This window comes from Felis catus, chromosome A2 (assembly GCF_018350175.1).
Source record: "Felis catus isolate Fca126 chromosome A2, F.catus_Fca126_mat1.0, whole genome shotgun sequence".
NCBI classification, from domain to species: domain Eukaryota; kingdom Metazoa; phylum Chordata; class Mammalia; order Carnivora; family Felidae; genus Felis; species Felis catus.
Window position 1 is genome coordinate 44,838,369 of NC_058369.1, and position 20,999 is coordinate 44,859,367.

At 38.8% G+C, this 20,999-nt stretch overlaps 1 protein-coding gene across 7 annotated transcripts in view; it reads left to right on the plus strand.

Moving 5' to 3' along the window:
• CNTN4 (contactin 4) overlaps positions 1-20,999 on the plus strand; it is an 899,609-nt gene that overhangs the window by 771,458 nt on the left and 107,152 nt on the right. The gene's annotated exons all lie outside the window — the stretch shown is intronic.

A 20,999-nucleotide genomic window follows, 5' to 3' on the forward strand; every position in this document is an offset into this window, starting at 1 on the left:
TCTAAGACCTTTTTTGGCTGTCACCCCTGTAAAATATCTCCCACCCCTTTCTGTAATCTATCAATCTGTTGGAAAATGGTAATTATGCATGAGTCTGTGTCACAGCATTTACTAGCTGTATACATAATGATTTTAATGGATGCTAAAGGTCAAGTACTCAAGGATGCAATGTGGAAGCCTGTAAAATGTATCTGTATCTACCCTTTACACCTGTACACCTTTAGATTTGCATATGCAAATTAGATAATCGCACTGATGATGTTGCCTTTATTAATGATTTTTGTAAACAAACTTGATATGGTTTATAGATGGTGCATTCACACACATATTAAATTCATAATATATATCCTTTCCTGATTCCTGTTATATTAACAAAGCAGTATAGTTTACTGAATATTGGCATGGTGTTCAAATTTGGAGCCATACTTGGAACTTGAAAACACAGTTTCTTATTTTTTAGTCTTCAGGTTTATTTTCTGTTTCACCACGTTGTTTCTCAGAATTAGGTCTGTAGATTACCTTTAATAGTTATACATTTACTTTGTTTATTATAACATAATTGAAGTATAACTAGCATGTACCATATGTATTGCCTAGACTAAGGGTACTTTTTTAATGTTTATTTATTTTTGAGAAAGAGAGAGAGTCAGAGTGTGAGCGGGGGAGGGCTAGAGAGAGAGAGGGAGACACAGAATCCAAAGCAACCTCCAGGCTCTGAGCAGTCAACAAAGAGCCTGATGTGGGGCCTGAACTCACAAACTCCTATCATGACCTGAGCTGAAGTCAGATGCTTAACTGACAGAGTTACCCAAGGTACCCCTAAGGGTACTTTTGTAAGTTTTAATTTAACAATGATTTAAAGAACAAGTACCTTAAAATAATACAGATAATGGACAGACATGTCAAAATCCATGAATGAATGAAGTTAGAGTAACATTACTGTAACACACATCTTTCAGTGGCTTAAAACAACAAGTCAACTTCTCATTCACATTGCATGCTCATCAGAGGTCTGCAGGTAGCTGTGCTGTCCTCTAAAACCAGGGCTTATGGAGTAGCACCCTCCTGAACGTTAGTATTGCAGAGGACAAAGAGGGGGGCCAAATATGCATAGGATCTTAAAGCTTTTGCCCAAAAATGAAGCAATTCATTTTCACTCATGTTCTGTTGGCCAAAACAAATCATACTGCCCTTCAGAAGAAGTTATGGTTTATATATGCAATGGAATACTATTTGGCAATGAGAAAGAATGAAATATGCCCTTTTGAGCAACATGGGTGGAACTGGAGAGTGTTATGTTAAGTGAAGTAAGTCATGCAGAGAAAGACAGATACCATATGTTTTCACTCTTATGTGGATCCTGAGAAACTTAACACAAGACCCTGGGGGAGGGGGAGGGGGGAAAAGTTACAGGGAGGGAAGGAGGCAAATCATAACAGACTCTTAAACACTGAGAATAAACTGAAGGTTGATGGGGGGTGGGAGGGAGGGGAAAGAGGGTGATGGGCATTGAAGAGGGCACCTGTTGGGATGAGCACTGGGTGTTGTATGGAAACCAATTTGACAATAAATTTCATATTAAAAAAATAATAAATGATCATAAAAACAAAAAAATAAAAACATAAAAACATAAATAAAAAGAAATTTCAAAAAAAAAGAAGTTCACTCCAGCAAGGAAATACAATCTTCGTATGTCTCTAGAAGATAAAAGAAAAAAACCTATTATTTTGAACAGTATTAATGTCAGCTTAGCACTGCTGTAGCTTAACCATTGTTGCATACTGATTCAGTTACTTTTGGGGAAATGGTGTATCAGTGTCAAGAACTCTATTTGATAAGTTAATTTAATTGATTGTTTCTACCACTTGACTTACCACAAAGCTTGTCTTTCTCCAGTTCTTTCTACTACCGATTTGATTAATAGGACTTGCATATTGCTTCAACATTTTTATGGCACTAAAGATGATGTATTTAAACTGAGGAAACTCCCCATCATTATCCAGTCTTGCTGTTTATCCCCTCCACCTCCAGAGTCACCAGGCATGACCCAAGCTATCAGTATTAGCCCTTCCTTCTCCCCATGGGCACTGTGTTCTCACAGCTCTGTTCCTTCCTTCTACCTCACTCAGATTTTCTTAAGCAGAGAGGCTGATTTTGGTAATGTAAATGAATCCCAGAGCTGGCCAGGTGTAATGTAAAGGGGAATGATGGTGTGCCCTATCCAAGGGAGGTGCCTGCCACTCAATTCTAGCATTATTGCTGCCAATTGGAGATGCAGGCCAGGTGCCTCCCTATCTTCTCATTCTTCAAGAGAACTAGAAATCTGGACTTTTATTTGAACTCTTTTTATATTTTTAAATGTCAGCAACTAATTTTTGAAAATTTTAATGCTAGTACCAAATAGTCCAAGTTTACTTCATGAGTCACTGGATTTTTAACTTCTGAGAAAGATATAAACTCAGCTGTACATCTTATAATTACTGAAAAAGGTGAAAAATAGGAAAGATCTTAATATGTTCTCACTGGCAGAGATGAAATTTTGCCATTTTTCTCCTTTTTTCTGATAAAGGAGAAAGAATTAAATAGATAAGGGAGCAAAACAATTCATGAGTGAAAAATTCAAGAATTCTTATGTTAGGAAAGAGTTGACATTGTTAGACCAACACAGAAGGCAAACTTCTTTGTGCCTAGTGACTTATTAGCCCTAATTCTCTTTTGAGATCTAGAATCTTAAGAATCAAAGGGCAAGGGCACCTGGGTGGCTCAGTCGGTTAAGCGTCCGACTTTGGCTCAGGTCATGATCTCACAGTATAGTCCGTGAGTTCGAGCCCGCGTTGGGCTCTGCTGACAGCTCAGAGCCTGGAGCCTGCTTCGGATTCTGTGTCTCCCTCTCTCTCTCCCCTCCCCTGCTCATGCTCTCTCTCTCTTTCTGTCTCAAAAATAAATGAAAACATTTTTAAAAATTTTTAAAAAGAATCAAAGGGCAAACCTTTAACCTTTGAGTAAAAAGTTATTAATATCTTAAGTACAAAATACTGGTATAAACAGTGTTTTGGTGAAACAAAACTTAATGATCAAGCACCCTTTTTAGTAATGTTACCCCTTGAGTCTATGTTTTTACTTAGTCAAACACTATTTAGTACGTGATATTTAATTTCTTTTTTGAGCTAAGCAGCCACCTACAAACAAGTTCACGCTAAAATTATATGAAACAATAGTTTAAAATTTTAAGTTTTTAACTTATTTAATCATATAGTGATATTGTAGTTATCTCACTGGGTATAGATTCAGACATACTGGTTTAATGTTGACATGTAAACTATTTAAAAATACGTTTGTATGTACTTATTTTGGTTTCTCATGGCTTTAGAAATTTAAAGCATATTCACACTAGCCTCCTCTATATGAAGCATCCAAATGAAAGAGTTAGCTTTGTAATTGTGTGCCTAAAACATGTCTTTTTCTCTTGTACATGTTTGCAGCTATCAGAATGTAGGCAATATCAGATATTTAAAACAAGGGTCAACTGTTAGCGCAAGTCCTTTAGCCTTCAGGAAAGGCCTCAAGTCACCATCAAAGTAGCAAAATTATTTGGATTAATTGACCAATTAAGCCTTCTAAAAGAATAATGTTCATCATTTTGTTTACTTCTAGTTTCTAGACAGAAGGCACTTGAAGCAGATGAGATTGAAGTTGATCTGTTAGAAACAAAAACATCAAAATACAAAAGTAGCAGAATCATTCATAAAAACCTAGGATCCTAGAATTATAAGGAGCCATAAAACCTTTCAACCAGAATGGACTCTTTTGGTGTAAGTTACAGAAATCCACCTCAACACTAACTTCAGCACATTGACTTGTACACCTGAGAAGGCCAGGGATGGACTGTAACCGAAGCTGTGACCAGGCTCAGGTGCTCACACAGTGGTATCATGTGTGACTCATCTGTGTTCACTCTATCTTCCAGCGGGCTCTCCTCTCCTGGTGGTAGGATGGCTGTCTGCAGCCTCATGCTTGCCTTCTTTTCTTAGGTTCTCGTAACAATTCCAGAATAGATTTTCACATAATTGAATACACCTGCCTTGGTCGTTGTTCTCCCCTGAACCAATACATTCAAGGATCATGTAATACACTGTGTAGGAAAACATGAGGCATGCACTTATCCTAAGAGGGTGCATAGGGAAGCTCCACTTCAAACCACATGGGCTGAAAAGGGTTTCCCCAAAGAAAGAAAGGCAAGGTCCTGCTTCCAGAACAACAGTAAATGAACGCTGGGCAGACAACAATGCCAAATTCCTACTGTAGTTACAGGGCCCAGCTTTCATTCCAGGAATAGGGTTCCCCCAAATGGCTGGACCCTTATCCTTCCCTGATATATCTAATGATGGAGACCTAACTAATTGTTAGAATTTTTTTTCTTCATAACCTATATCCTTATAACTTTCACTCATTGTGTTTTGTTTTGCTTTTGAAGTTATATGATAAATCTCATTTTCTCCACCCCAGTCCTTCCCTTTATATACTAGCAGACTACTGTGATACCCTCTTTCAATTCTTTTCCAAGCCTAAATGTCCCTGATATTCTTTATATGGCATTATTTTTGCATTCTCTCACTTCCCTGATTGTCTTCTTCAATGTCTTTCTAATAGAAAGTATGTCACCTATAATTAAAAGCAGTATTAATAAAGGGGATAAATAGCTTTATCTTATCTCTGTAGAAAGTATGATAATTACCATTATATGATGTATCTAAAGAGGAAAAATTCTCTTCAGTGATTAGTAAGGCAGGCAAGTGTATAATGCATCATAGAAAGACCACTCACTCCCAAAGGTTATTTTTTTTTAATTATCTTCGTGCTTAAAGGGGTAAGTGTAGTTGACTGGAAAATTCACTTAGAGGAAATATTTTACTTCTCACTGAAGCTGAAGAAATGAGTGAAATGTTACTCTAGTTAACATTGTGTAAATAAAGACTTTGTGGCCTTACTCATGCTTGAGAATTTCCCTCCTTTTTTAGACACTAAGCTAATAGATTTTGTCAAGCAAATTGATAATAACCAATATAGATATGCCACTGAATGTTTCTGAAAAGAATCTGAAACCTACAGCCTGCATGTCACAGGCATGGTTTCAGAACAGCAGCATGGCTATTCTGTCAAACTAGCCAACTTCAATTTTGTTCAATGAATGAAGAATGCATTGGGTACTTGCCATATGCTAGGCCGTCTGCTTGGTGCTAGGGATAGAGAGAAAGAGGAGACATAAACCCAGCCCTCAAGATTCTCATAGACTATTGCAGGAACCCAGTAGCAAAATAACAATATGTTTCTCCATAATCCTAGGGCATATGTTATAAACGTGATGTACTAAGAAGGAACATTGGAAAATGTAGGCCAACAATGGATTGTGGAGGCCTTGAATTTTATGTTTGCAGAGTTTAGACTTGAACTAGAAGACCCTGGAGAAAATGAAAGGATGTTATGCAAGCAGTACCTGGTCATACAAGTACTGTGAAGGGATTGCTTCACCTGCAACATAGAGAAGGAATCAGAGACGAGCAAGATTGGAGAGGCAGAGAGACCAGTTGCAGACAGTAGTCTAGGATGGAAATGAAAAGGATGGCGATTCAGTCTTTTGAGAGTAAAGGAAGGATGACAGATGGGCTTTTAAAGGGTAAAATCTGAAAAGACTTAATGATGTATTAGGTAGAAAGATTTTATAAAGAAGGAGGGGTAGGGAAAGACTCCCAGGATTCTACCTTGAGCAGCTGGTGCCTGGTAGTGCCAGTGCCACAATGGTTAGTCTATAAAGAGGAAGTCTGAGAGGGGAAGGTAAAAAGAGTAACATTAAAATGTTGAATCGGAGGTGCCTACAAGTAGAGGTATCACATTCACATAGGAATTCCCATTCAAGTATCACCTATTTGGCAAAGATTTTTCCCACTAACCTGTTTCGAATTGTAAAGTCCCCATCCTGTTTATCTGCTTTATACTCTCCATAGTTCTCATCACCATCTCACATACTGTATATTCACTGTCTTCCCCACCCTCCACCCAATCAGAATGTAAATTCCACAGGAACCAACAATGTATGCAGGTGTGTGGTGCATGCGTGTGTGTGTGTGTGTGTGTGTGTGTGTGTGTGTGTGTGTGTGTGTCTGGCTTAAACAATATAACATCTTACAGTCCTGGAGATCAAAAATCTGAAATGGGTCTCACTAATCTAAAATCTGGATTCTCTAGTTAAAAATTTGTTTCCAGCTTTCTAAAGAACACCTTCATTTCTTGGCTCAGCTCCCCACCCCCTCCATCCTCAAAGCCAACAAAGACGAGTCAGAGTTCTCACATCACATTACTCTGATCTCTTCTGCCTCCTCCTTCTTCCTTGTGATTACATTGGGCCCTTTGAGTGTGTTTTGTTCCATTCTGTAACAGTAGCATCTAGGACAATGCCAAGTATAGATTAAGTGCTCAGTAAATATGTCCAACAAGAAAGTTGAAACATAGGTCTGAGTTTAGGAAACTAATGAGACTTAGGTATCATCAGTAGATAGGAAGCCATGGAGTAGGTCAGTTCATCCAGAGAGAGTTTTGTCAAATAAAACCATCTGTGAATTAAAGGAAGAAACCCTGAGGAAGAGCCCCATACACAGAATGGTGGAAGCAGAGCCTGATGGAAGGATTAGGAGAACAGACCTAAAGGGGTAGAAAAACAAATTGGGGAATGTAACAAACAAAAACCAAGAGAACAGAAAGATTCAAGAAGGAGCAAGTGTTTAGTGCTTTCAAGAGATCCAACTAAATAACAGCTCAAAGGTGACCCTTGGGGTTAGGAACCTTGATATCACCTTGGGCAGAACACTTTGAGGCCACGGTGGACCACTCTTAAAGACACAGTAATAGTATATAAACATCCATATTTTTAGGCATTTCTTCACATACTGTAATATATATTTAGGTTTGCCTGATCCCCACAGTCTAATCTGATCAAGTCTAGCAGTCTATGAGAATATTCAACCCAAATAGGAATAAAATTCATATTCATGTTTCTTGCCTAGAGACAATGAAGTCTGCCTCCGAGGTGAAATTAGATCATGGTCCTAATATGCCTCTTTTCCCAAAGGGCTTTGGAAGAGTTAAAATTCATGTAATACATGGAGGCAAATCCCAGCACTGGGCTACAAAACTCCATGTGGTATATAAAGTGTGAAACCCTGGTCTGAAGATTCTGGCAGTCTGGGAGGCAGAGCAAATGTGATGGCAGGTATTTGCCCAGAAGGCCGATCGAATCCTAGCATGGAAAGGAAAGTTTATTGCTTTAGGCATTCTGTTTCTCTTCTGGAAACAGAGTGTCTATATATGTGCTTTTAATGAGAAACCTGTGCTCAGGATATCTCTTACAGTTGCTACAGAGCTATACAGCTCGGTTATTAGGAATTCTGCCCTGGGGAACAATTATGTTATTGCAATAATTAGAGGCAGTTCATCTCCATAATAATGGAAATCCTGCCTTGGAGGCAAAACAACATCAAAGCAACATGAGCATCATTGCTCTAGATAGAATCTGTTGCCTTGCTTATTGGTAATGCTATATCATTTTAATTTTGCATGTGCAGTTATAGAAACAGAGCTCATTCTGCTCTCCAAATTCAGACCTAGAACTTTCCCCTATTGCCTCAGTTTGTCTCTCCTAGAGCCATGGGCAAAATAGTTATGACTTTAAGCTCCCCTGAAGTGCAGTCGCAGAAGAATTTAGAGAGATTTGTTTTTAAACGTTTGTAATGATACGCAGGCCTAGTGTTGCAGGAGACTCCATGAACTTCTCGTCAGTCACTACCCTTTTCTCCCTCAGTATAATATGCCATGTTGTGTTATGGTCAGGGGTTAACTGATGGCCATACTCAGGCAGGGACTACTACTGACCTGTTCTATTTATATGGTCATGGTATTGGTTATGCCTCAAGACATGATTACAAGAAAACCAGATTTTTAAGTAGAAATATCTGAAATAAGGTCCCCAATATAAAGGCAACACTTGATAAAAAAATTTTTTTTACAGGTGTCTCTCATAGTATTCCTCTTTTTTTAGTCAATCTCCCTTCCCTGTCCTTGTTTCTATCCTTATTATCTCTTGTATGGACTTTGCAACCATTAAACAAACCCCCTAACTGGTTTATTTGGAACCAACCATCACTCACATCTTCCACAAGATGCAACTTCCTATATCACATCTCCAATAAATTCAATCCAATAAACATTCATCACACACGTCCTTGGTACAAGATGTATTTGAGGTTATGAACATAATGTAATTTTTAAATTGGGGTTCTACGGGGGTCATAAGAAAATGGCTGAAATTTCTATAGTGGTTTAAAGGATAGAGACTTCCAATCTTATTACAGTTACAAACTTTATTTTTTTAACAATATATAAAATAAAATTCTATAGTCTTCAACATACATATACATATGGGTATTTTTATATACATAAATAGGAAAAAGCCTGGAAGGAAATTTATCAAAATGTTAACAGTGGTTTCCCTGGGAGTTGGGACTATGGACTTTTATTCTTTCCTTCTGTCCTTCATTTCTTTTTTCTTTTAAAGTTATAAATTTTATATTTATGAGTATGATTATTTCAATGCTGTTCATTTTCCAAACAGGCTGAAAGGGCCATGAGGAAAAGTGCTGTTTGTGTTTGAGCACACTGGATACCCCCAGTTCCTGATACTGTGCCTAGGGTACTCTAAATACTCAAGGTTTTTTATGAAATGAATGAACCAACCATCCAAACTCATCTGATTCTTGGTAGAGTATGGTGGAGAAGGTGGTGATGGGCTATTTTAATGGAAGGAACAGCCAGAATGAAACATATTCAAATGGAAACTAGGGATGAATATTTGAGCAGAGGGAGATAAGGCTGGAAGATTTCTGTGATTCAGGCTTTGAAAGGTATTGCCTGGCAAGCCAAAGGGTTTGCGCCTCACTGAGGAGCATACGGAGTTAGGGAATGATTTTGGCATGGGTCTCCACACTTGCTATTAAATTGTTTCCTGTCCTTGATCAATTGAGTTCAGTGTGTGTACTCACATAGCACGTGTTGTGATTTACTGTGCACCCATCTGGGAAATCACTTGACCTTCATAGGGCAGTGTTTCTCCATCCCTAAAGCAGAGATCCAGAGATTGTTTCCAAATTCAGGTCTGCAGACCAGGGCTAAGCTGACTGCCACGGAACCAACAGAGGTAATTTAAACATGAGAATCCCACTCTTCATACCCAGAGATTATTTCTAAGGAATTCTTAGATGATAGCCAGGAGTATGAATTTGTTTTTACATTTCCCTGGTGATTCTAATGTAGAGCCAGGTGTGACACTGTATCAGTGGCTTCCCATTGATCTCGGTACAGATAACCCATCACATGACCAAGAAGACCTCCACAGTGGTCAGGCTCCTACCTCGCTGTTGTATCTGCTGTCTCACTTACTTGCCTTCACATTTGCTTCTTGAGCTATGTGGGCCTCCTGTCACCTCTTCAAATGACCTTACTCCTGTGACAAAGCCTTCAAACATGCTGCTCTCTCTGCCTGAAATGCTTTTATCTAAGGCTCGACAAACTACAGCCCACAGGCCACAATCCAGCCTGCCACCTGTGTTTGCACAGCCTGCAAGCTGAGAGTGGTTTTCCATTTTTAAATGGTAGAAAATAAATCAAAAGAAAAATTTTGTGACACATGAAAATTAGATGAAATTCAAATTTCGGTCTCCACAAATTAAGTTCTATTGGGCACAGCCATACTCATTCATTTACACATTGTCTCAGCTGCTTTTGAACTACTAGGGCAGGATTGAGTACTTGCAACAGAGACTTCCTGGCCCAACAAAACCTGAAATATTTACAGCCCTTTATAGAAAAAAGTTTATCAACCCCCAATCCAACTCATGGCACATTGCTAGCAATGTTGGGTATTAAAACATCTTTCTAATAATAGGATGTTCCCTTTGCTTGGTTATTTTGATATTATTATTTTGGCTTTATTTTGGTTGACTGTGCCTTTTACTCATCCTTTGTGACTGAACCTTTTGATTGAATTGTAACTTCCACTGAGCCCATCTGATGCAAAGTAATATGTAAGTAAATTTGGTTGGAGACGTGTATGTGCTCCCTTCTGTCTCTGTCTAGGGCAGTGGGTCCCAATTTATACTGGGAGAACTTCTCTTCATACCCCCAAAGGCTTGTACTCCCTGGAGAAATCAGAACAGGGGAAGGTTTAAGGGTGAAATCACAGAGGGTGAATGGTGGTGGGGATGGAAAGGAATGTATAAATCTGAATCTCTTCCCCAAATTTCTGGAAAACCAGTAAAAGAAAGAAGTGATAGGAAATCTTCATTCCTGGTTGAGGATTGTGGTTTACCTAGACTGTTTTATATAGGGGTTTTCATTTTAATTCTATGATTATAAAAATTATAAAAGTCTAGTTCAGTTGAAGGAGGAGAGAAGATAGCGATTATGACTTGCTTCCTAAGGTTTTATAAAATTCAGCTATGAAGACAATATATACACACTTATAATAATTTGGAAACCACCAGTGAAGTACACATTAACACAACAGAACCCAAACAAAAGTACACAGCAGTGCCTAGCGAACACACAGGGAAGAAACTCTTGGAGTCAGGCAGGGTCTAGCAAAATTAACTTCCCATAGGATGTGAGTTTAAGCTGTTGTTAAAGAAAATGATCCACACGGAGAGGCAGAGAAGGAACAAGTAAGTCACCACGTTGGAGCTCACGCACATGCATGATGAAGTGATAGACATGAACGAATGCTATACAAGAAATGAGGTAAGAGGATCCAGCCAGATGGAAGGCTTGGGATCTGTAGAGTTTAGATGGGAGAAATGGAAGAATAGTCAATAGGGAGGTGCTTCAAGTTCTTTTCTTTTCTTTTTTTTGGGGGGGGGGGGATGCTTCAAGTTCTTAACAAGATATGATTAACATTGCAAAAAATGTTAAATATAAAATAATAGTGACAGAAACACTGATTCAGCTTGGCTATGAAGAAGTTCAGAAATCTCTAGCAAGTAAGTTGAAATGAGACTTTGCTCTCCTTTTGTGTCACTAGTGCATTCATGAACAAACCTTGGGCTTTGGGAATCCTTGGGGATTTGGGATACTTATTACTTTGGCTCTTCTCATATTTTTTGGTTATCTCGTGGCCATCATTTTTATCCTATTTTTAAAAATAATAATACTGGTAGTAGCAACAACAATAACTAGCTTTTTTTCAGTCTTTTTGATACCTCTGCTAAACATTTTGTATATGTTCTCTTTTAGTCCTCAGAAAATCATTATGAGATCAATCCTGTTGTTAACCCTAGGCCCAAAGAGGGTGTTTACCATACCTCAGGTTGCAAAGCTCAATGGTAGTTTTAGAGCTGGGATTCAAATCCAAGTATACTCATGCCAGAGGCATGTCTTTACCAGCTTTGCTGGAAGAAGGAACAGGCATTAGATGCTTCTCTCTACTGCAAAGAGAACATGAAATCTGGTGATAAGTTAATAAATTATTAGTAAAAATAAAGAATTGCTTTCATTGCCTCTCTTTTGAAACAGTAGAATATTGCTGGCACCTTTATTTATTTTTGTATTTAAAAAAAATTAATGTTTATTTTTGAAAGAGAGGGAGAGTATGAGAGCCTGCTCAAGCAGGAGAGGGGCAGAGAGAGAGGGAAACACAGAATCTGAAGCAGGCTCAGGGGCTTGAACTCATGAACCAAGAGATCATGACCTGAGCTGAAGTCGCTTAACCAACTGAGCCACCCAGGAGCCCCTTGCTAGCACCTTTAATGCGGATAAGGTGACTGCTCAAAAGAAGCTTTTACTGTTATTTGTTTTTTATTTTTAATAATAAATTGCAGCCTTCATATCCATGCATTTATAGTTTCCTGGGAGGAAAGAGGCATGGTCTGATTTCAGGGCTGGGTTAGAACCATCTAAGACCCTTGGAGAAGAGGTAAATTAAGTCCTTGAACTACCTCAGCAGTGCCTTTGTTCAGAGAAAATAGCTCTGTAGCGTCAAATGGATTTAAGTGATCATGAAAATATTCAAACCAAAGTGGCATGTAATTAAGAGCAATTAGAACTGAAGTGATGTGACTGGATATTAAAACCAGACATGCAGTGTTTGTGCCTTCTCAGTAGACACAAGGCAGATAATTTGGGCTCCTCCTAACTTTGTCATCTCTAGAAATAAAATCTGCTAGACTGCTCAGATGTGTAGATGCTATGTAAATATTGAAGGTCTGGGATCTTATGTGATGTTTGACCCTGTGTTTCTGTTGTATAGTTTTATCCTCATATTTCACTCACATATATGCCAGAGTTAATTAGATCTCTACTAGTAAATATCCATCATGGTGTTGCTAAATCCCTTTTGCCAAATGATCTAATTAGAGTAACACTTGGCTCTCTATATAATTACAACATATGGCACCTAGAGGGTACGTATAGTAGAATTATAGGTTTCCTGATGAGAAATCCAGGTGGTGGGTAAAAGACTCTATTAAACTAAGTTGGTGTGTATGTGTGTGTGTGTCTGTGTGTGTCTGTGTGTGTGTGTTTTAATATATACAATTCCTCCTACTGTCCCCAGAATGGGAAATATTTTGTAATTCAACTGCCTTTCCCACATAAAACAACATAATTATATCATAAAATGGGAGTTTTAAAAGTTAAAAGAAAGCAAATAATTGATAGTATTAGCATAAATTATTTAATCCTCCATGCCTCTAAAAAGTATCATGCATAGAAAGTCAGCAATGCTGAAAGCTCTCTGTAAATAAATTATTCGATGGGACATAGTCCTCCCTTCGAGCAAGATCACTTACCGAAATGGCTGCTAAATACATAACAAAAATGGGACTGAATCCTTTGGCCAGCCAGAAGAAGGGTCTCTTCATGCCTATTTATAATCTCTGGAAGTAAACAAACCAGTATGGACAGATGATGCGTTCAGTTTCGGTATATTGAATTTGAAGGGCTTATCATGTGGTGGTATTTTGGAGCCCACTTGCATAGGCTTCAAAGAGCTGATTGGACACTTTTCTTCCTAGGTCCCTATTCAGTGATGTCACATTGGTAGCTTGATATTGACCAAAGTGAGAATGCTTATACCATGAAAATTGGCACATATCAGGACATTTTTATCCATAGAGAAGCAATGGTTAAACATTAAGCAGCACATCATTATTTGTGGGACATTGTGCAGCCAGGTTGGAGTTTGTGGGACAGATCAAGACTAGAAACATAGTTTTCCAGCTCATCTTCCTTGAAGTGATGAGGGTGAATAAGATTCATTGAGAAAAGATAGAAAAACTAAAGAGTTATGAATTGTGTCAAGTGCATGAGAGAGTAAAAGAAACCAAAAAATTCATCAGAAAACTAAGAGGAGAAACAGGAAGTTGGAGTTTTGTGAAGTTCTAGGTGAGAGAGTATCATAATAGGCAGTATTTGACATTGTCAGATGTCACTGAGAGGCCATAAAGAATGAGGACGGCTAACTGTATATATTTGGTCTGGTGGTACTGAAGTCAAAAGTAACCTTGAAATAAACACTCAACAAGAGCAAAGAGCAAAAGCTCTATTGGTTGGATGATAAGCAGCTGGGTGCAGTAACTACTTTTTGCAGATGTCATGTAATCAAACGAGGAAGCTTAGATATGCTGGAGGAGAGGGACACATTTGTGGCAAGGATCTTATTCAGATGAAGAACATTGGGGCATATTTATAGTCTGAGGAATTCACACTGGGAAAGTAGGAGTTAAAGATGTAAGCAAGGGGAGATGATTGTCAAGGAGACAAGAGGATATTGGATCTGAAATAAATTATTGTGGGAAAGAAGGATGAACTTGTCTTCTTCTCTGACTTTGGGGAGGAAGAGAGGGTGGGTAAGGGCACAGAGAGATAAGTATGAAATGGAATGTTGAGGAATTTCATGTAATATGGCCTTGATCATGATATTGAAAAAATGAGAGTGAAGGTCATCTTTTGAAAGTGTGAACCTGGGTGGGGGTCTTGAGAGAAAGGGACATCTGGACTGTCTTTTATGATCAGTGGGACAGAAATTAAATAAGATTTGGATTGTGCTTTTTATTTTCAGTTGCTTTCACACATGTTGACTTTCCCACATATTGATTTGCTCTAAAGGGTTTTATTCCAAAAGAGGTGGTTTGTTCCAAAGGATGCATAAAGTTGTTAAAGAAAAAATGAGGCTTGACTGCTGTTAACACCAAGAAAAATGTTTTTCAGGTGAATTCAATATGTCCTGACTCAGAAAAAATAAACAGTGTACTTTAAAATTACTATAGCCCTTTCTCATTTTCTCAAGGACTCACTCCTTCAGCCATCCTGCCCTTTCCTAGATTGTCACACTCTCCCTCCTCTTTCAACTGTTGGATAGTTCTGGTCAGCATATCTTTGTCTTTCTCATTCACTTTGCCTCCTTTGCCCTCTTCTACCTCCACTCTGTCTCTAAACAATCCCATCCTCTCCCATGGCTTTAAACACCATCTACGCTGACATCTCCCAAAGTACATCTTCAATTCATTATTTGCCCTGAGCAATTTGAGCTTAATGTGCCCAAAAGAGAAATTCCTGCCACTGCCCTCTACCCTAAAACCTATTCTCCCAGTTACAACACCTCCTTCTTGTTGGTCAAGATGGAAACCTAGAAGTCATTCTTGATTTCTCTCTTTCAACATCCCATATATCCAGTGCATTAGTAAATTTAGTAAAGTCTACTTCTGTAGAATATATAGAAACTACCTCCTTTTCCATCTGTACTGCCAAATTCCCTGGCCCAAGCACCATCATCTCTTGTTGAACTATTGCAGCGGCCCCATCTTAGTCCGTTTAGGCTAGTAAAACAAAAATACCATAGACTAGGTGGTTTAAACAACACACATTCATTTGTCATAGTGCTGGAGGCTGGAAATCCAAGATCAAGGTGCCGGCAGATTTCACTGTCTGTTGCGGGCTGGCTTCCTGGTTCATAGATGGTTGTTTTCTCATTGTGTCCTCACATGATGGAAACAGAGAGGGATCTCTCTGATGTCTTTTTTATAAGAGCGTTAATCCCATGCATGAGGGCTGCACCTCATCACTTGATCACCTCCCAAAGCCTCACCTCCTCATGCTATCACATTGGGGAGTTAGGATTACAACGTAAGAATTTTGAGGGGGCTTGAACATTCAGTCTATAATACCCACTAACTGGCCACCCTGCTTCTATACTCACCTGTTCTCTGTACCACAGCCAGAATGGTCTTTTTAAAACGTGCATCAAATCTTATCACTAATCTGAAGGTAGAAATTAAGCTGTTGACCATGATGTTTAGGGACTACATGATCTGGCTCCTTATTGTGTTATTTCTGGGTTTTGTTTTACTAGCCTCCCCCTCACAGATCTTAAGTGCCAAGATGTCTAACGTCAAGTGTATCTTCTTTCCCGTTAGACCACCAATGGCCTACTTGCCTCTTCAGTTCCTTCTTTGTAATTTGTAATTACATATCTATTTCTTGTTTTACTTGACTATGACGTCTCTTTCCAAACTGGTGTGTAAGCTGGATGAGGACAGGACCTGTTTTTATTCACCACTTTTTATCCAGTGCTAGCATAGGAATACCACTGAGAGATATATTCAATCATTGTAGAATAAATGAAGAAAGGAATCAATGAACTGACAGTTTGCCTGATTTCACAAAGGATTTAAGGTTCCCTAGAAAAACAATACAAGCAATAGAAAAGACAAAAGTAAATAATTTAGAGAGTGGGAATGATGGGAAATTATCAGTAGAACACCCAAAATGTCAGAAAAGAAATTAGTACATGGAAATACATTCTGTATGATTCACAGATCTGAATGTAGCTGTCTTACTACCTAAGCAAAGAAAGAAATATAATTAAAAGAGCTACAGTGTTTATAAGATTAAAAACAATTATTTTGCCTTATAAGGGAGTCTTAAAAAAGTTTCTCCATGAGACACAATTACTATAGTAGATATAAAAAAAGATTTCATAGATGTGACAAAAGTTCCATATAGTTGGCAAATTATATATTGATGAAGGGCAAGTTAATGAATTCATTTCTGTGAGATGGGACCAACTATATAGGTGGGTTGGTTACTTTTTTTATGGAGAGGCTTGACCCAATGATAAAGTTTTAAGTTTTTACAATGCTGGTTCCTGGCGTGGCACTGTGGGGCAGAGATGGGAATGCACTATTCCCACTATAATGCACTATAGTATAATGCACTATTCTGTGATCAAGTAAGTTGTTAAGTGTAGGGTCTAGATTTCAGACTTTCTCAGAACCTTTGAGATGTTATTTGCATTGAGAATTTCCAAGAATTCTATTTCTCAGATTTACTTGGGAATGAATCTTATTGCACAGAATACCTCAAAGGATTAGGGTTTCAGGAGGAAAAAATCTTTGGAAAACTTTGATCTAAATGAATGTATATGTCCATTTACTTTAGAAATTTCATTATGGATTGTCATGGCCAGGGTTGTACTAAGGATTGACTAGAAGAAAGTTTAGTATTGTTATTACTCAGAAGAATGTGAGAAGCAGCTGTTCTGTATTACCAATTTTGCAATGCCCATTTACACCAGCTCCATACTATAAAACAGGCCAAAGAAAATCATCAAAACACATAGTGGGATGCTATCTTTAATATAGTACAAATAGGCAATTCTCACATGGGTGTGAGAATCAGTAGACAGGATTTTTAAGCATCTAGCCCCTAACTGATTCCTGTCCACAGAGTCAAAGATAGGGAAAGCTGGGTAAAAGCTACAAATAATCTCAAATTTTTCCAGACCTGTTTTCCCACAAGAACATTAGGTATTATACCTGAATAGCTGAACCAGCAGCTGAAAGCAGACCAGCTCTTTCTTTTTGGAATAATAGTGTGAATGACTCAAGCCTACAATTAGCTAAGGGAAAACGAAGCTTTACTCCTAGTTTCTTCAGGCGTGAAGAGGCTGAAGTTGGAACGCAGGATCACTCAGCAATTTCTCAGCGATTTCATTTTCCTCTTTACTTTGGCATCCAGAAATTCATGTTGATTGATAAATACTTGGCTATAAAGACAAAGATATTATTCAACTCATTACATTATACATTTTTAGGATCCTAGAGGGTATTCATAATGCTCACAAAGAATTCTCTACCAATTGGCTTCCAAGTGTTTGCTTTGTCTGTAAGGAAGGCACATAGTATATACTTTGCCTGTGGATATATGCATTTGTATATGCAATTGTGTAATAGTGGATTTATGGCCCTATTGTAATAAATAAACAAACAAACAAACAAAACAAAACAAAACATCGGAGCCTGGGTGACTCAGTCGGTTAAGCATCCGACTCCAGCACAAGTCATGATCTCAGGGTTGGTGAGTTTCAGCCCCACATAGGGCTCTGTACTGACAGCTCAGAGCCTGGAGCCTGCTTCAGATTCTGTGTCTCTCTCTCTCTCTCTCTGTCCCTTCCCTGCTCTCACTCTCTTTCTGTTTCAAAAGTAAATAAACATTAAAGAAAAAAATGTTTAACAAATAAAACTCAAGATTGCTTAGTGTTTCGTTACTTTTTTAAATAATTTTTTAATGTTTACTTATTTTTGAGAGAGAGACAGAATGTTAGTGGGGAGGGGCAGGGAGAGAGGGAGACACAGAAGCAGGCTCCAGTTCTGAGCTGTCAGCACAGAGCCTGATGCAGAGTTTGAACTCACAATCCATGAGATCATGACCAGAGCCACATGCTTCACTGACTGAGCCACCCAGGGGTGCCCCCTTAATACTTCATTCCTAATCACCTTTACCTCTGTTATTCAAACAACCATAGTCATAAGGCAAGAACATAGCCTAAAAAAATGAATTTTGTTTTGTTTTGCTTTGTTTTATTTTTGCTGCAAACCCTCAAACATCACACCTGCTTTATTAAATTTATATTAATAGCAACATTTTGAGGTAACTACAGTAGAAATTGCACTTTCCATTTTATTATTGGAAGCACTATAACATGGAGTGAAAAAAAATTGAATCCAAAGAGAATTTTAAAGCTAAGAATACTGTCCAGTCTAGAAGTCGGTAAGCTTGCTACTCCTCTGTAAGAGCACATTGATTTGCTTGCGAATGATTTCAAAGCCAACACCCATGATGGTGACATTGGAGCATTTTATCATTTCTACTTCTCCATGAAACCATTTAGTATTTAATGTGATTTTTATTTCATTGAATACTGAACTCTGTTAAACACCTACCAGAAACAAAGCAAAACATAAGAAAACTATGTATAAGTGAATAGTTTTACATTTCAAATGATATTCAACCCTATTTAACAAATATTTGAGGCAACCGAATTGAAGTAAAAAAAAAATAACAGGAATGGGAACACTCCCTCGAAGCTTGTTGGAAGCCTGTATAAGGCTTCCGTCTTACACTGCATATCCTGAAATAGACTCGGAGATGGAAAGTTGCATGCAGGAGGTTTGCTGGAGCATGATCACTGGGGTCCCATGTGTGAGGAAATGAGATAACAGCACTGAGCAGGTGGAGAAGCTACCCTTCAGAGCACTTGCAGTTGAGACTTCAGCCAATCCCATTATCCCATTGGGAACTCTGGTACTGGACTGCCCTTCAGAGTGGTTCCATCTGGAGGCAAGGAGGACTGGTCTTAGAAACCCTGGATCAACCAGTCACAAGCCTCAGCCCAACACCTTGAAGGGAGACCAGTAACCTTATCATAGGCATTTCCTCACTGTAGAGGGCACTTCAGCGAGGGACATGGATGTGAAGCTGTCAACAACCAAGACTCTTGGGCAGAGTTGGGGAAGGTAGTGCATTGGCCCTGAGGAAGGGAACTGGGTCATGTACTCTGATGTAATTAATTATGAGACTGTGTGTCACTTAACATGAGAGGAATGTTTGAAACTATTTGTCATCATCATAAAAACAAAACAAACAAATGTTTATGTTAGCCTAAGTCTTACACAGGATGCCCAGAGGAATTTGCTGTGCCTTTCATTTCATAGTCAAAGCCTAAGTTGGAACTGAGTGAAAGTCTTTCTTAGATGAGAAACAAAGTATGATTCCTCTGCCTGATTTCATTTTTTCAACACATTCCTCTTAAGCAAACTCAGGGAGTCACTGACACTGTACCCTTAGGGACTCTCTCTCCTCTGAATTCTTTCTTCCTTCTTTCCCACAAGACCCCTCTGGCTCTTAGAGCCCTCTGTGTACCCCTGCCTCCTAACCTTTACCTCTCTTCTTGAATTTTGTCTGAAATTGTCAGTCATTTCATTCCATTGTTTCCCACCAGATGAAGGTATAAAAGATTTCTGGTTGATACAGAAGGCAGAAAAGAGGAGGAAGGATGGAGGGAGGGAGTTACAAAAGAAGAGAGGAAAAGCAAGCCATAAGACAATCAGACTTTTACACTGGACCACACTGGGACCACCTCTTAGCCTAGTCCCATGATTTTTTGTGCAAATAGTGAGGATGTTTGCTCTGGTTTGACTTGCATGAACAAAGTCCCCTTTAGTTAGCCTAACTGAGTTTATGACCCTTGTCAAGAAAGTGGGTATCTGTCAAGCCTAAAAAAGAAAGTTGAAAAAAGAGGAAGAAGAACCCATTATACAAACGTGACTACATGTACTCACATTCATTTGGAGTGTTCCCAAGTGAGGAAGAAGGTTTGAATGCTGGAAATGTTTTCTACCAGTCATGTATGTAAACCATAGTAAACAAATGATGTGTAGAGTCTGGAGAGTCCCATCTTTCTTGGAGGAAATATATCTTTTCATGGGGCTTATGTCATCTCTGGTTCTAGGTACTTTAGGGTCAGATGAAGCATGAGAGATCAATTGGCCAGTGGTTTTCAACCTATTTATACCCCAGCATACCTAAGGGCTGCAACACATCCCTATTGCCCGAAATGGTTCATCACATACTTATTATAGGAGGAAGAGGGAATGGGAAAGTGGTGGAGGGAGGGGGCCTAGGAGTTTATGATGTATAAGAATCACAGGCAGGATACAATTTGAAAAATGCCTCCCAAACATTCTATCATGCATCATTTTTCTTTTTTTTTAATATTTTTAATTTATTTTGAGAAGAGTGCAAGTGGTGGAGGGGCAGAGAGAGGGGAACAGAGGATCCAAAGCAGGCTCTACGCGGCCAGGCTGACAACAGTGAGCTCAGTGTGGGGCTTGAACTCACAAACCATGAATCATGACCTGAACTGAAGTCTTGGGCTCAATCCTTAACTGACCGAGCCACCCAGGTGCCCCACACATGGCTTATCAACCTATGAGAATGACTGGTTCTGCCAGCACTTGTGTTATACATTGAGGAGGAAATTGTGGTTAGATGAGTCATAGCAGGTCTCACAACAAAGTACTGGCATGTACATTCTCATGTAACAGTATGTCAAATTAAAGAAACCTCTTCCCATTCTTGGTTTAGCAATAAAGATTACATCAAGAGTAGTATATAGAATCCCAGAAAGGTACGTACCATTTGAAGGTCCCAAAAGTCATCTAGCCAAAGGTTCACTGAATCTGGCTGGCAAAATGGTTTTCTTTGGCAGACACTATATACTAGCCAGCATCATGTTTAATTTTCTTACGTTAGGTTCTAACCATTAAAATTTGGAATACGTCAGGGCACCTAGATGGCTCAGTCGGTTGAGCGTCTGACTTTCAGCTCAGGTCATGATCACGCGGTTCATGAGTTCAAGCGCCACAGTGGGCTTGCTGATGTCAGCCCACAGCCTGCTCCAGATCTGCTGTACCCCCTCTCTCTACCCCACCTCTTGGGCTGTCTCAAAAATAAATAAAACATTTAAGTTTTTTGGAGTATGTCTTATTTTTAAAAAACAGTGACAGCCTGAATTTCTATAGGCAATAACTGGCCAGAGCTAAGAAATTTACCTTTTTACC